We start from the raw sequence: 15,126 nt of genomic DNA on the forward strand, positions 1-15,126 counted from the left end.
ACCATTTCTTGATTTCATCGGGAGTAGCATGTGGCTGTATATCTAGTACGTCTTGTATAGGGTCCTTAACTGTCATACAAGTAGTCTGATCTGGAATGTCTGTCTGTGTCGTGTTAACTGGAATGTCTGGAGTCTGAGCTGTGAGCTTGGCTGTTCGATCTGCTAGATCGTTACCCTGGGAAATGATGTCAGTGACTTTCGTATGTGCCTTGCACTTCATGATAGCGATAGCTGTCGGTAAATGTATTGCATCTAACAGAGCTTGAATGAGGGGGCCATGCTGAATCTTGGTTCCATGAGAAGTCATGAAACCTCTCTCTTGCCAGAGCACTCCAAAGTCGTGTACGACTCCGAATGCATAACGTGAATCTGTGTATATGTTTACTTTGTATGTATGCAGCTCGTATGCAGGCTTGAGTCAGAGCGACGAGCTCTGCTGCTTGAGCAGACAAGGTGTCAATACGATGCGTTTCTATAACTTCAGTTTCAGTAGTCACTGCATACGCGGCTACTAGTTCTCCTGTACTTGTTCTCATACATGAACCATCCACATAAAGTGTCAGGTCGGGATCAGGTAATGCAATGTCTGTCAAGTCTTGTCTTGGCTTTGTCATGGTGTTAGCAACTTCCACACAGTCATGTGTGGCAGGATTTGAGGTAACTGAGGGTAACAGTGTAGCAGGATTTAAAATGTTGCAGCGTCTGATTTCTATGTGTGGCTGAAACAGTGTCAGTTCATAACCTGTTAAACGTGCAATTGTCAAGTGCTGTGTCTGTGTTCGGTTTAAAAGAACTTCCACGGAGTGTGGAACTTGTACTGTCAGGGAGTGTCCTAACACTATGGAATCACTTTGTCTGATAGCTAGAGCTGTGGCTGCAACTGACTTGAGGCACGCAGGCAGAGCCTGGGCCACTGGATCTAATGTGCTAGAAAAATAAGCACAGGGCTTGTATTGTCCTGCTTGATCTTGTGTGAGAACAGATAATGCAGTACCATCACGTTCAGTGACAAAAAGTGTAAAAGGCTTACTGTAGTTCGGCGTTGCTAGAACAGGTGCTTGGCATAAAGCTTTCTTTAACTCATTGAAAACAAGTGTATGTTCCTGGGTCCAAGGGAGGACAGTCGATACGGCTGCCTCCTGTGTCGTTAACTGTATCAGTGGCTTAGCTAGAAATGCGTACTGAGGAATCCATTGTCTGCAGTAAGAAGTGAGGCCGATAAAAGCTCGTACCTCCTTCTGAGTCTTGGGCTGTGGAAGATGTGCTATTAACTGGATACGGTCAGGTGTCAACTGCCTACCCCTCTTGGACAGTAAGTGTCCGAGGTAGACCACTTGCTGGACACAGAATTGCAATTTGGAAGGGGACACCTTGTGCCCCATCTCGGCCAGGAAATACAAAACTGTAAGTGACGCACGTTCGCAGTCACGTTCAGAACGGGCTGTGATCAATAGATCATCGACATACTGGAGCAGAGCAGTGTCAGTTGGCATGTGAATATTGTCTAGTTGTCTTTTAAGTGCTTGACTATAAATGCTAGGACTTTCTGTGAAACCTTGAGGAGCTCGTGTGAATTTATAGCTTCTTCCATTTAAACAGAATCCGAAAAGGAATTGGCTGTCTGGATGAATGGGGACACTAAAGAATGCGTTCTTGAGATCGATAACAGTAAAGAACGTAGCTTCAGAATCAATGGCAGTCAATAGGGAAGAAATATCTGGAACCACTGGGTACTGGGGTATGATACATTTATTAAGTTCTCGAAGGTCAATCACTAATCGATAAACTGGAGGCGCATTTGGATCAGTACGTTTTAGAATCGGAATGATAGGAGAATTACATACATTGGAGTCAGTTTCTACAACCACTCCTTGAGCAATGAGCTCGTCAATAATTTTGGATAAGGCTGCTACAGCCTCAGGTGGCAATTTGTACTGTCGGATTCGTGGTAATACAACACCTTTCTTCAGAGTGACACGATGGGGTGTGATGTGCATACAACCTACATCAGTTGGACCTTGCGCCCATAAATGCTGTGGTACATTCAATAATCTTGGATCAAAATCACGTAATACATAATGACCTTTAAAATCTCGCAAAAACAATCGCACCCCTTCTGGGGAACAGCATATAACTGCTCCTAATTCTTTCAGGGTCTTAATGCCTAGTAAATTTTCTGGACATGATTTCGTTAGTAACAAGTCTGTAGTTTGGGACAATGGACCAACTTCTAGAGTAACTGGTTTCGATATTTCATTAACAAAGGTTTTCCTGAAAATCCAAGGGAAACATTTCTAGAGCCTGAGAGTGGAGCCCCTGGAACCTCGTCATGACTGATGGTTGTCCTACTTGCCCCTGTATCAATCAGAAACTTTCTGTCTTTCCCTAATACTTGACTGTGTACATAGGAACCCTCTTGATCTACAGGAATCTCGATGAGAGGCAAGCCAACCTCCCTCTCTAGGCTGTTTCATGAATACGGCTGATAATCTGGATACTCTGACTGTGCGTACTGGTACATCTGCTGTGTAACGTATTGTGTTGCAGCTATAGGCTGCGGTACTGTAACTGTCTGTGGTGCATTCTGCGGTGGCTGGGAAGTCTGTGAAACTGGTTCTTGTCTAGGCGGACGTGGTCTCTCTTTCGTTTTACCAGTAGCTATGTTGTGTTTCAGAACTGCACATTCGTTTATCTAATGACCTGGCTGTTTACAGTAATTGCATGTCCCTTTAACGGAAGCTGCAGGATGACTAGTTTGATTCAGACCCCTCTTCTGACTGTCTTGCGGAACAGACTGTGCGACTAGTACTTTCATTTTCGTGTCTTTCATACGTCTGCTTTCGTGTTCCTGCTCCTCCCTAATTCTGTTCTGGTGGTACTGTAGCATCTGGAGCATTTGTGACGGAGTATTAGCTTGCCAGGTACTTTCGACTTTCAGTACTCGATTTTTAACTTGTGGGCTTGAATTCTCAACTAGTTTGGTAACAAAAAGATGTGGATACGATTCACTACTTGTTTTCAGACCACTATTAATAATGAAACATTTCTCAAATCTAGAATAAAAATCACTAGTATCTTCGTCTTGTTTCTGTTTACAGGCTGAGATGGCATCCCAATCTTCCTTTTTCGTGGCTAGTAATCTTGGCAAAACTTGTATTAACAATTCGGGCAATGCTTTAGCTTTATCCCCAAGACCGGTACCTGGAACTCGTGTGTTATCTTCAGTTTCTAATGCGGTCCAATCTATCTTTTTCTCTCCCACCTCCCATTCTTTTTCTTTGAGTTTTTCATATGTGCCCGCAGGCAACAGGACCTTTAACATTTTAATGATATCAGGATACGTGTATTCTCCCATACGGAGCATGTCCTTTAATTCACGGTGGAACCCTGCTGGATCTTTATCGTGACAGGGTATTAACTTTTTCATTTCCAGAAGTTCTATTTTTGTGATAGGGGTGTAAACAAATACTCGTTCTAGACCACCCCCCTCTCCCTTAACTGGATGTACTTCTCGTAACGGATTCTGTCTGACTATGTAGAATGATTTTCTTTCTGGGGGTGGAACAGGAACAAAATGTGGATTCAGGAACGTTCTGTATTTATGGCGCTGTTCTAATATGACACTAATTAAATTGGTACCTAGACTTTTCCATCTGTTTAGGAGTAACTCGTTCAGCACATCATGTAAAGGACCTGGATCAGAATGCTGATCCTCATACAGTGTAATGAGGTGCTGGATCATATACGTACCCACCAGACGCTGCTCGGCTGGGGGCAGTTTCAGAAACGTTTGGGCCACTATTTCATCTGGAAAAGTGGTAGAATCACTAGTCCATCGGACTGCTGATCGGGCTAGTTCTTGTTCATGCATTGTACTAAGCTCGCTATAACCTATTCGTGATTTCAGAATTTGATCGGTGGCCTGGAATACTTGTTCAAGAGAACACTGTTCTGGTACTGGAGGAGGAAAAACTTTCTTGTAATCTAGGCGTGAATGTCTGTCGGAAAATCTAGTTCTACCTACATACGCTATTCTGGAGGGATTCTCGCTGTCTACCTCTTCACTAGAAGAGTCATTCTCTTTCTCGGTTCCTCTTTTTGCTTCCTCCTTCTGGCGTATACTTATAATTTCCTTACGAATTTTCTTGTACATACTTTCTACACTACCTTGTGTCTTGTGTTTTCCCTCGGCTATATTGTCACTCCACCTGGTCAGGCCTTTCATCTCGTCTTTGTCTTTATCAGGATAATCTTGCTCTCTTATTAAACAGTTAATCAAGAACTGTAAAATCATATGTTGAATCTAGGCTTTCCTATGTGCCATAGCTTCGTGAATACTTCCTGGATTCTCCCCTGTACGGACAAAACGATATATTCTGTCTAGATGTTCCTTCATGTCGGGCAGGGTGACCAAAAAGTTGGCAACCCTTCTTAAACGTACTGAATATAATACCATGTGATCTTCGCCTGGAACTGGATCATATATACAGTCAGTAAGAAGTCGCTTGAGGTCTGTGTATGTAGCCACTTTTGGCGTACGCTGTAACGCTGCTTCTCGCGGCGTCAGTCGTCTTACTTGAGGCGGGGTGATAGGAGCACCTCCCCCCGCTGCTCCTGAACTGGAATCGTCAGTTAATACTGTACGTGCTGGTAAAGTGACTGGCAAACCGGGTACATTTAATGTGGGCTGGTCCGGGGGTACTGGCACATTAACTTGGTCCCCGGGACCAGTGGCTGGAGGAACAGGAATTACATTATTTACAGGATGCTGAGGGTGAGCGGGCGGAATACGATTTGCATATGCTGGGACTGTGTCGTCCAAGTAGGACGAAAGAAAAATTTCAGCTGCGGTCGGTTTATGACGTAGCTTAATCGGGACCAATGGTGGCGGTAAATTACAGGGTGCCTCCGGGGTTGCCTTCGGCAAGCCCTTGGCAAGAAGAGGATACATACCTTTAATAAGGGCATCTCTCTGTCTGTCTGACTGTTCTGCTCTAACTCGTTCACCTTCTTCGATTAATTCCCTTTCTTGGGCTTTCTCTGAGGATTCCCTTCTTAATTCTGTTTTTCTGAATTCTTTTTCGGTTCTTCTGTGAGATTCTTTGCGCCATAACTCGATGGCATCTTTCTGGGATTGTCTGGCTTTCTTTTTCCATAATGCTTCTTCTACTCGCATGATGCACTCGGCATCCCATGTACCTGATACGGGCCATCTATATTTCTCTTCAAGATCCTTCGTGTAATCCACCCATAAGTCTAGATATAATATGGCATCTAAGCCATGCTTGTGATACATGAAATGTCCAGGACTGTCCCTAGGAGGGACAGGAACTGCTTCTTCGAGTAACCCTTTTCTGGTCTTTATCTGACGTAACTTCGAAAACAGAGGCATGGCTGAGTTGTACTTGCGAACACAATACACAATAATCACAGTAATGAAATGGCAAACAAATCACTCATACCACGAGATAGAAATACATTAATAACAGTTCAAACAGAATACTACCTGATACACTGAAAACATAACACTTGAATTTCTCGAGAACGGACTTACTAGAATTACTGGATGCACTGCTAAAACAGTACAGAACATACCGGTCTCGTAAAGAGACACGTCATACCGTATCCACCTAGGTGAATACTTCGGACTGGATCTGTTTACCCAAACCCATCGGACCAGGAACAAACTAATGAACCTGTCTAGATACTTCCCCCGCAACGGTACTCACCGGGAAGCAGAAACTGAAGGCCTCGGACTGGACTGGACTGCTACGACGTCTGGTTACGAACTTCGGACTTCAGAAACAGGTGGGCCTCCGGATACCTCGGACCTTGCTCTCTCGGCTTGGGCTCTGGTCGGGACGAACCGCATTCCTCACCGCCTCGTCTGGATGCCGGACCGCAGTTTCCGTCTCCTCCGTGGGCCTGAGGGAGACTTGAAGCAGAAATATCTGCACGTGCACGGTAGAGTTCCGTCACGGCTGTAGAAGGGTCAGGGGGCCTGCGTTACATCGCCGGCGCGTGGGGAAGGGGCTCGTCCCTGTTCGGGCGCCATTTCTGTGGTAAATAAATAATTAATTACCGGCACTATTTTTGAATACATTAATAATAACAGATAGCTCAATAAATAAGAGGCAGGATCCAGGGAATCTGAGTCTAACAGGCTTTAATCAGGCACAAGGGAAGGGACAGGATCGGAACAGCCTGAAATAGAATGGCATAGAAGGCAGCTGCAACGTCTCATTAACAGTACAAGGTATATATAGTAAAACATCACAATTACATTACATACAGTAGGCGTAACAAGTGACAAGCATAAGATAAGAACACATGGGCGTGAAAAGAAGGCGTGCACAGGGCGTGCACGTAGACATGTGATGAGAACGTCACAGAAGTGTCATGAATGGGTGGAGACATAGAGGGGGCTACCTGGGCAGCTGGAACCTTTTACCTAGTGATGCGCGCAAACGGACAATGACGTGTTACCGGGGAGAACTGGGGGCTATGACTTCTGCACTAGAAGAGGAGACTAAAGTCTGCGGTGTCAGGACGACATGTACCTATAGCATATCTGGTATCTGGTGTTTGGAGTACATGTTGATAGAATCTAAAAGTTATCAGGGCAAAAGCTACTTGACACTAAGGCTGGTGCATGCATATATTCTACATGTATTGCGTGTGCTATGAATCTTCATGAATATTAATACAGTAATTCTCTTGCATGGAGACAGAAAGACTAGACTATAGCTGAAGCTGTTTATGCGGTTCGCTAGCTTAGGAATGTGAAGACGGAGAGCTGAACTGATAACTAGAGGCATAACATATTCATGGCAGACAGGCAGGCAGAGCCAGGCCGGGCACCGCGCTGCGCGGCATGATGTAAGTGAAGGGTCAGGGATGCAGGTGGGGGCTGCATCGCTCCTCGGAGTGGGTTCAGGAGACTGGAGCTTGAATCTGGTGTTCAGGCCCTTTGAGGCCTAGAAACGGGGACAATGCGGGGAATATAACGTGCACACTGTAAAACGTGGCAACATAGGCCTAATACTCGTTGCTTTCACGAGAACTGGAAACTGGCATACTAGAGTTGGACACAACTATAATTGCATCTTTAATCGATCATAGGGGGATATATGCATATCGATCATGCACATATAACAAAGGGTGGGGAACACGTAGGCACACATGACAAGGCAAAATTCAATTTTCCTCAAGGTCGTTACCCTGGGAAATGATGTCAGTGACTTTCGTATGTGCCTTGCACTTCATGATAGCGATAGCTGTCGGTAAATGTATTGCCTCTAACAGAGCTTGAATGAGGGGGCCATGCTGAATCTTGGTTCCATGAGAAGTCATGAAACCTCTCTCTTGCCAGAGCACTCCAAAGTCGTGTACGACTCCGAATGCATAACGTGAATCTGTGTATACGTTTACTTTCAGGTTCTTGGCTCGTATGCAGGCTTGGGTCAGAGCGACGAGCTCTGCTGCTTGAGCAGACAGGGTGTCAATACGATGTGTTTCTATAACTTCAGTTTCAGTAGTCACTGCATACGCGGCTACTAACTCTCCTGTACTTGTCCTCATACATGAACCATCCACATAAAGCGTCAGGTCGGGATCAGGCAATGCAATGTCTGTCAAGTCTTGTCTTGGCTTTGTCATGGTGTTAACAACTTCCACACAGTCATATGTGGCAGGATTCGATGTACTCGAAGGTAACAGTGTAGCAGGATTTAAAATGTTGCAGCGTCTGATTTCTATGTGTGGCTGAAACAATGTCAGTTCATATCCTGTTAAACGTGCAATAGTCAAGTGCTGAGTCTGTGTTCGGTTCAAGAGAACTTCCACGGAGTGTGGAACTTGTACTGTCAGGGAGTGTCCTAACACTATGGAATCACTCTGTCTGATAGCTAGTGCTGTGGCTGCAACTGACTTGAGGCACGCAGGCAGAGCCTGGGCCACCGGATCTAATGTGCTAGAGAAATAAGCACAGGGCTTATATTGTCCTGCTTGATCTTGTGTGAGAACAGATAATGCAGTACCATCACGTTCAGTGACAAAAAGTGTAAAAGGCTTACTGTAGTTTGGTGTTGCTAGAACAGGTGCTTGGCATAAAGCTTTCTTTAACTCATTGAAAACAAGTGTATGTTCTTGGGTCCAAGGGAGGACAGTCAATGTGGCTGCCTCCTGTGTCGTTAACTGTATCAGTGGCTTGGCTAGATATGCATACTGAGGAATCCATTGTCTGCAGTAAGAAGTGAGGCAGATAAAAGCTCGTACCTCCTTCTGAGTCTTGGGCTGTGGAAGATGTGCTATTAACTGGATACGGTCTGGTGTCAACTGCCTACCCCTCTTGGACAGTAAGTGTCCAAGGTACACCACTTGCTGGACACAAAATTGCAGTTTCGAAGGGGACACCTTGTGCCCCATCTCAGCCAGGAAATACAAGACTGTAAGTGACGCACGTTCGCAGTCACGTTCAGAACGGGCTGTGATCAATAGATCATCAACATACTGGAGCAGGGCAGTGTCAGTTGGCATATGAATATTGTCTAGTTGTCTTTTAAGTGCTTGACTGTATATGCTAGGACTTTCTGTGAAGCCTTGAGGAGCTCGTGTGAATTTATAGCTTCTTCCATTTAAACAGAATCCGAAAAGGAATTGGCTGTCTGTATGAATGGGGACACTAAAGAATGCGTTCTTGAGATCAATAACAGTAAAGAACGTAGCTTCGGAATCAATGGCAGTCAATAGGGAAGAGATATCTGGAACCACTGGGTACTGGGGTATGATACATTTATTAGGTTCTCGAAGGTCAATCACTAATCGATAAACTGGAGGTGCATTTGGATCAGTACGCTTAAGAATCGGAATGATAGGAGAATTACATACATTGGAGTCAGTTTCTACAACTACTCCTTGAGCAATGAGCTCGTCAATAATTTTTGATAAGGCTGCTACAGCCTCAGGTGGCAATTTGTACTGTCGGATTCGTGGTAATACAACACCTTTCTTCAGAGTGACACGATGGGGTGTAATGTGCATACAACCTACATCAGTTGGACCTTGCGCCCATAAATGCTGTGGTACATTCAATAATCTTGGATCAAAATCACGTAATACATAATGACCTTTAAAATCTCGTAAAAACAATCTCACTCCTTCTGGGGAGCAACATATGACTGCTCCTAATTCTTTCAGTGTCTTAATACCTAGTAAATTTTCTGGACATGATTTCGTAAGTAACAAGTCAGTAGTTCGGGACAATGGACCAACTTCTAGGGAAACTGGTTTCGATATTTCATTAACAATAGGTTTTCCTGAAAATCCAAGGGAAACATTTCTAGAGCCTGAGAGCGGAGCCCCTGGAACCTCGTCATGACTGATGGTAGTCCTACTTGCCCCTGTATCAATCAGAAACTTTCTGTCTTTCCCTAATACATGACTGTGTACATAGGGACCCTCTTGATCTACAGGAATCTCGATGAGAGGCAAGCCAACCTCCCTCTCTAGGCTGCTTCATGAATACTGCTGATATTCTGGATATTCCGACTGTGCATACTGGTACATCTGCTGTGTAACGTGTTGTGTGGCAGCTATAGGCTGCGGTACTGTGACTGTCTGTTGTGCGTTCTGCAGTGGCTGGGCATTCTGCGGAACATGTTCTTGTCTAGGAGGACGTGGTCTCTCTTTCGTTTTACCAGTAGCTATGTTGTGTTTCAGAACTGCACATTCGTTTATATAATGACCTGGCTGTTTACAATAATTGCATGTCCCTTTAACGGGAGCTGTAGAATGACTAGTTTGATTCAGACCCCTCTTCTGACTATCTTGTGGAACAGACTGTGCAACCAGTACTTTCATTTTTGTGTCTTTCATACGTCTCCTTTCATGTTCCTGCTCCTCCCTGATTCTGTTCTGGTGATACTGTAGCATCTGGAGCATTTGTGACGGAGTATTAGCTTGCCAGGTACTTTCGACTTCCAGTACTCGATTTTTAATTTGTGGTAAAGAATTCTCAACTAGTTTGGTAACAAAAAGATGTGGATACGATTCACTACTTGTTTTCAGACCGCTATTAATAATGAAACATTTCTCAAATCTAGAATAAAAATCACTAGTGTCTTCGTCTTGTTTCTGTTTACAGGCTGAGATAGCATCCCAGTCTTCCTTTTTCGTAGCTAGTAATCTTGGCAAGACTTGTATTAACAACTCGGGCAATGCTTTAGCTTTTTCCCCAAGACCGGTACCTGGAACTCGTGTGTTATCTTCAGTCTCTAATGCGGTCCAATCAATCTTTTTCTCTCCCACCTCCCATTCTTTTTCTTTGAGTTTTTCATATATGCCCGCAGGCAACAGAACCTTTAACATTTTAATGATATCGGGATACGTGTATTCTCCCATACGGAGCATGTCTTTTAATTCACGGTGGAACCCTGCTGGATCTTTATCATGACAGGGTATTAACTTTTTCATTTCTAGAAGTTCTATTTTCGTGATGGGGTGTAAACAAATACTCGTTCGAGCTCACCCCCCTCTCCCTTAACTGGATGTACTTCTCGCAACGGATTCTGTCTGTCTATGTAGAATGATTTTCTTACTGGGGGTGGAGCAGGAACAAAATGTGGATTCAGGAACGTTCTGTATTTGTGGCGCTGTTCTAAAATGACACTAATTAAATCGGTGCCTAGACCTTTCCATCTGTTTAGGAGTAACTCGCTCAGTACATCATACAAAGGACCTGGATCAGACTGCTGATCCTCATACAGTGTAATGAGGTGCTGGATCATATACATACCCACCAGACGCTGCTCGGCTGGGGGCAGCTTCAGAAACGTTTGGGCCACTATTTCATCTGAAAACGTGGTAGAATCACTAGTCCATCGGACTGCTGATCGGGCTAGTCCTTGTTCATGCATGGTACTAAGCTCACTATAACCTATTCGTAGTTTCAGAATTTTATCGGTGGCCTGGAATACTTGTTCAAGAGAACACTGTTCTGGTACGGGAGGAGGAAAAACTTTCTTGTAATCTAGATGTGAATGTCGGTCGGAAAATCTAGTTCTACCTACATACGCTATTCTGGCGGGATTCTCGCTGTCTATGTCTTCACTTGAAGAGTCATTCTCTTTCTCGGTTGCTCTTATTGCTTTCTCCTTCTCGTGTATACTTAGAATTTCTTTACGAATTTTCCTGTACATACTTTCTATACTGTTTTGTGTCTTATGTTTTCCCTCGGCTATATTGTCACTCCACCTTGTCAGGGCTTTCATCTCATCTTTGTCTTTATCAGGATAATCCTGCTCTCTTATTAAACAGTTAATCAAGAACTGTAAAATCATACTTTGAATCTCGACCTTTCTGTGTGTCATAGCTTCGTGAATACTCTCTGGATTCTCCCCTGTTCGGATAAAATGATATATTCTGTCTAGATGTTCCTTCATCTCGGGCAGGGTGGCCAAAAAGTTGGCAACCCGTCTTAAACGTACTGAATATAATATCATGTGATCTTCGCCTGGTACTGAATCATATATACAGTCTGTAAGGTATTGCTTGAGGGCTGCGTGTGTAGACACCTTTGGCGTGTGCTGTAACGCTGCGTCTCTCAGCGTCAGTCGTTTTACTTGAGGCGGGGTGGTAGGAGAACCTCCCCCCGCTCCTCCTGAACTAGAATCGTCAATTAATACTGAATGTGCTGGTAAAGTGACTGGCAAGACGGGCACACGTAATGTGGGCTGGTCCGGGGGTACTGGCACATTAACGGGGTTCCCGGGACCAGTGGCTGGAGGAACAGGAATTACATTATTAACAGGGTGCTGAGGTTGAGCAGGCGGAATAGGACTTGCATATTCTGGGACTGTATCGTCCAAATAGGACGAAAGGAAAATTTCAGCTGCAGTCGGTTTATGACGTAGCTTAGTCGGGACCAATGGTGGCGGTAAATTACAGGGTACTTCCGGGGTTGCCTTCGGCAAGCCCTCGGCAAGAAGAGGATACATACCTTTAATAAGGGCATTTCTCTGTCTGTCTGACTGTTCTGCTCTAACTCGTTCACCTTCTTCTAGAAGTTCCCTTTCTTGGGCTTTTTCTGAGGATTCCCTACTTAATTCTGCTTTTCTGAAATCTTTTTCGGATCTTTTATGGGATTCTTTACGCCATAATTCTATGGCATCTTTCTGGGATTGTCTGGCTTTCTTTTTCCATAATGCTTCTTCTACTCGCATGATGCACTCGGCATCCCATGTACCTGATATAGGCCATCTATATTTCTCTTCAAGATTCTTTGTATAATCCACCCATAAGTCTAGATATAATATGGCATCTAAGCCATGCTTGTGATACATAAAGTGTCCAGGACTGTCCCTAGGAGGGACAGGAACTGCTTCTTCGAGTAACCCTTTTCTGGTTTTTATCTGACGTAACTTTGAAAACAGAGGCATATTTGAGTCTTACTTGAACTTAAACACAATACACACTAATCACAGTAATGAAATGGCAAACAAATCACTCATACCACGACATAGAAATACATTAATAACAATTCGAACAGAATACTACCTGATACACTGAAAACATAACCCTTGAATTTCCCGAGAACGGACTTACTAGAATTACTGGATGCACTGCTAAAACAGTACAGAACATACCGGTCTCATAAAGAGACACGTCATACCGTATCCACCTAGATGGACACGTCGGACTGGATCTGCGTACCCAAACCCATCGGACCGGAGACAAACTAATGACCCCGTCTAGATACTCCCCCAGCAACGGTACTCACCGGGAAGCAGAACTGAAGGCCTCGGACTGGACTGGACTGCTACGACGTCTGGTTACTACGCATGCGCTTCGAACTTCGGGCTTCGGAAACAGGTGGGCCTCCGGATACCTCGGACCTTGCTCTCTCGGCTTGGGCTCTGGTCGGGACGAACCGCATTCCTCACCGCCTCGTCTGGATGCCGGACCGCAGTCTCCGTCTCCTCCGTGGGCCTGAGGGAGACTTGATGAAGCAGAAATATCTGCACGTGCACGGTAGAGTTCCGTCACGGCTGTAGAAGGGTCAGGGGGCCTGCGTTACATCGCCGGCGCGTGGGGAAGGGGCTCGTCCCTGTTCGGGCGCCATTATGTGGTAAATAAATAATTAATTACCGGTACTATTTTTCTATACATTAACTAAAACAGATAGCTCAATAAATAAGAGGCAGGATCCGGGGTATCCGAGTTGAACAGGCTTTAATCAGGCACAAGGGAAGGGACAGGATCGGAACAGCCTGTAATAGAATGGAATGGAATGGCAGCTGCAACGTCTCATTAACAGTACATAGTATATATAGTAAAACGTTACAATTGCATTGAATACAGTAGGCGTAACAAGTGACAAACGTAAGATAAGAACACATGGGCGTAAAAAGAAGGCGTGCACAGGGCGTGCACGAAGACATGTGATGAGAACGTCACAGAAGTGTCATGAATGGGTGGATACATGGAGGGGGCTACCTGGGCAGCTGGAACCTTTAACCTAGTGGTGCGCGCAAACGGACCATGACGTATAACTGGGGAGAACTGGGGGCTCTGACTCCTAGCACTAGAAGAGGAGACTAAAGTCTGGGATGTCAGGACGACATGTACCTAAAGCATATCTGGTATCTGGTGTTTGGAGTACATGTTGATTGAATCTAAAAGTCATCAGAGCAAAGGCTACTTGACACTAAGGCTGGTGCATGCATATATTCCTCATGTATTGCGTGTGCAATGAATCTTCTATGGATATTAATACAGTAATTCACTTGCATGGAGACTGGAAGACTAGACTATAGCTGAAGATGTTTATGCGGTTCGTTAGCTTAGGAATGTGAAGACGGAGAGCTGAACTGATAACTGTAGGCATAACATATTCTTGGCAGGCGGGCAGACAGAGCCAGGTCGGGCACTGCGTTGCTTGGCAGGAAGTAAGCGAAGGGTCAGGGATGCAGGTGGGGGCTGCATCGCTCCTCGGAGTGGTTTCAGGAGACTGGAGCTTGAATCTAGCGTTCAGGCCCTTTGAGGCCTAGAAACGGGGACAATTCGATGAATTAACGTGCACAATGTAAAACGTTGGCAACATAGGCCTGGAAGCCTAATTCACGTTGCTTTCACGAGGACTGGATAACTGACATACTAACGTTGGACACAACTATAATGGCGTCTTTATTCGGTCAAAGGGAACATATATGCATATTAATCATGCACATATTACATATTATGGGGAACACGTAGGGACACATGACAAGGCAAAATTCAATTTTCCTCAGTGTGAGGGAGAGGGGTTGTGGGGGGTGTGAGGGGGTGAGGGTGAGTGAGGGTGAGAGGGTTAGGGTGAGGTGGTGAGGGGGTGAGGGGGTGAGGGGGAGTCAGGGTGAGTGAGGGTATGTGAGGGTGGGTGAGGGTGAGTGACGATGTGTGAGGGTGAGAGGGTGTGAGGTGTATGAGGGTGAGGGTGTGAGGGTGAGGGGGTGTGAGGGAGAGGGGGTGTGGGGGTTTGAGGGGGTGAGGGTGAGTGAAGGTGAGAGGGTTGTGAGGGTTAGGGGTGTGTGAGGGTGAGGGGGTGTGAGGGTGAGGGGTGTGAGGGTGAGGGAGGGTGAGGGTGACGGGGTGAGGGTGAAGGGGTGTGAGTGTGAGGGGGTGTGAGGGTAAGGGTGTGTGAGGGTGAGGGTGTGTGAGGGTCAGGGGTGTGGGGGTGAGGGTACGTGAGGGTCTGTGAGGGTGAGAGGGTGTTTGAGGGTGTGTGTGAGGCTGAGGGTGTCTGAGGGTGAGTGTGTGTGAGAGTGAGGGTGTGAGGGTGATGGGGTGTGAGGGTGAGAGGGTGTGTGAGGGTGAGATGGTGTGTGAGGGTCATAAGGTGTGTGAGGGTGAGAGGGTGAGTGAGGGTATGTGAGGGTGAGGGTTTAGGGGTAAGAGGGTGAGGGGTGTAAGGGGATGTGGGGGTGAGTGGGTGTGTGAGGGTGAGAGGGTGTGTGAGGGTGCGAGAAGGTGAGGGTGTGTTAGGGAGAGGGTGTGTGAGGGTGAAGGTGTGTGAAGGGGTGTGAGGGTGAGGGGGTGTGAGGGTGAGGGTGAGGGGATGTGAGGGTGTGTGGGGGTGTGAGGGGGTGA

The sequence above is a fragment of the Lissotriton helveticus genome, chromosome 12 (genome assembly GCF_964261635.1).
Source record: "Lissotriton helveticus chromosome 12, aLisHel1.1, whole genome shotgun sequence".
NCBI lineage: Eukaryota > Metazoa > Chordata > Amphibia > Caudata > Salamandridae > Lissotriton > Lissotriton helveticus.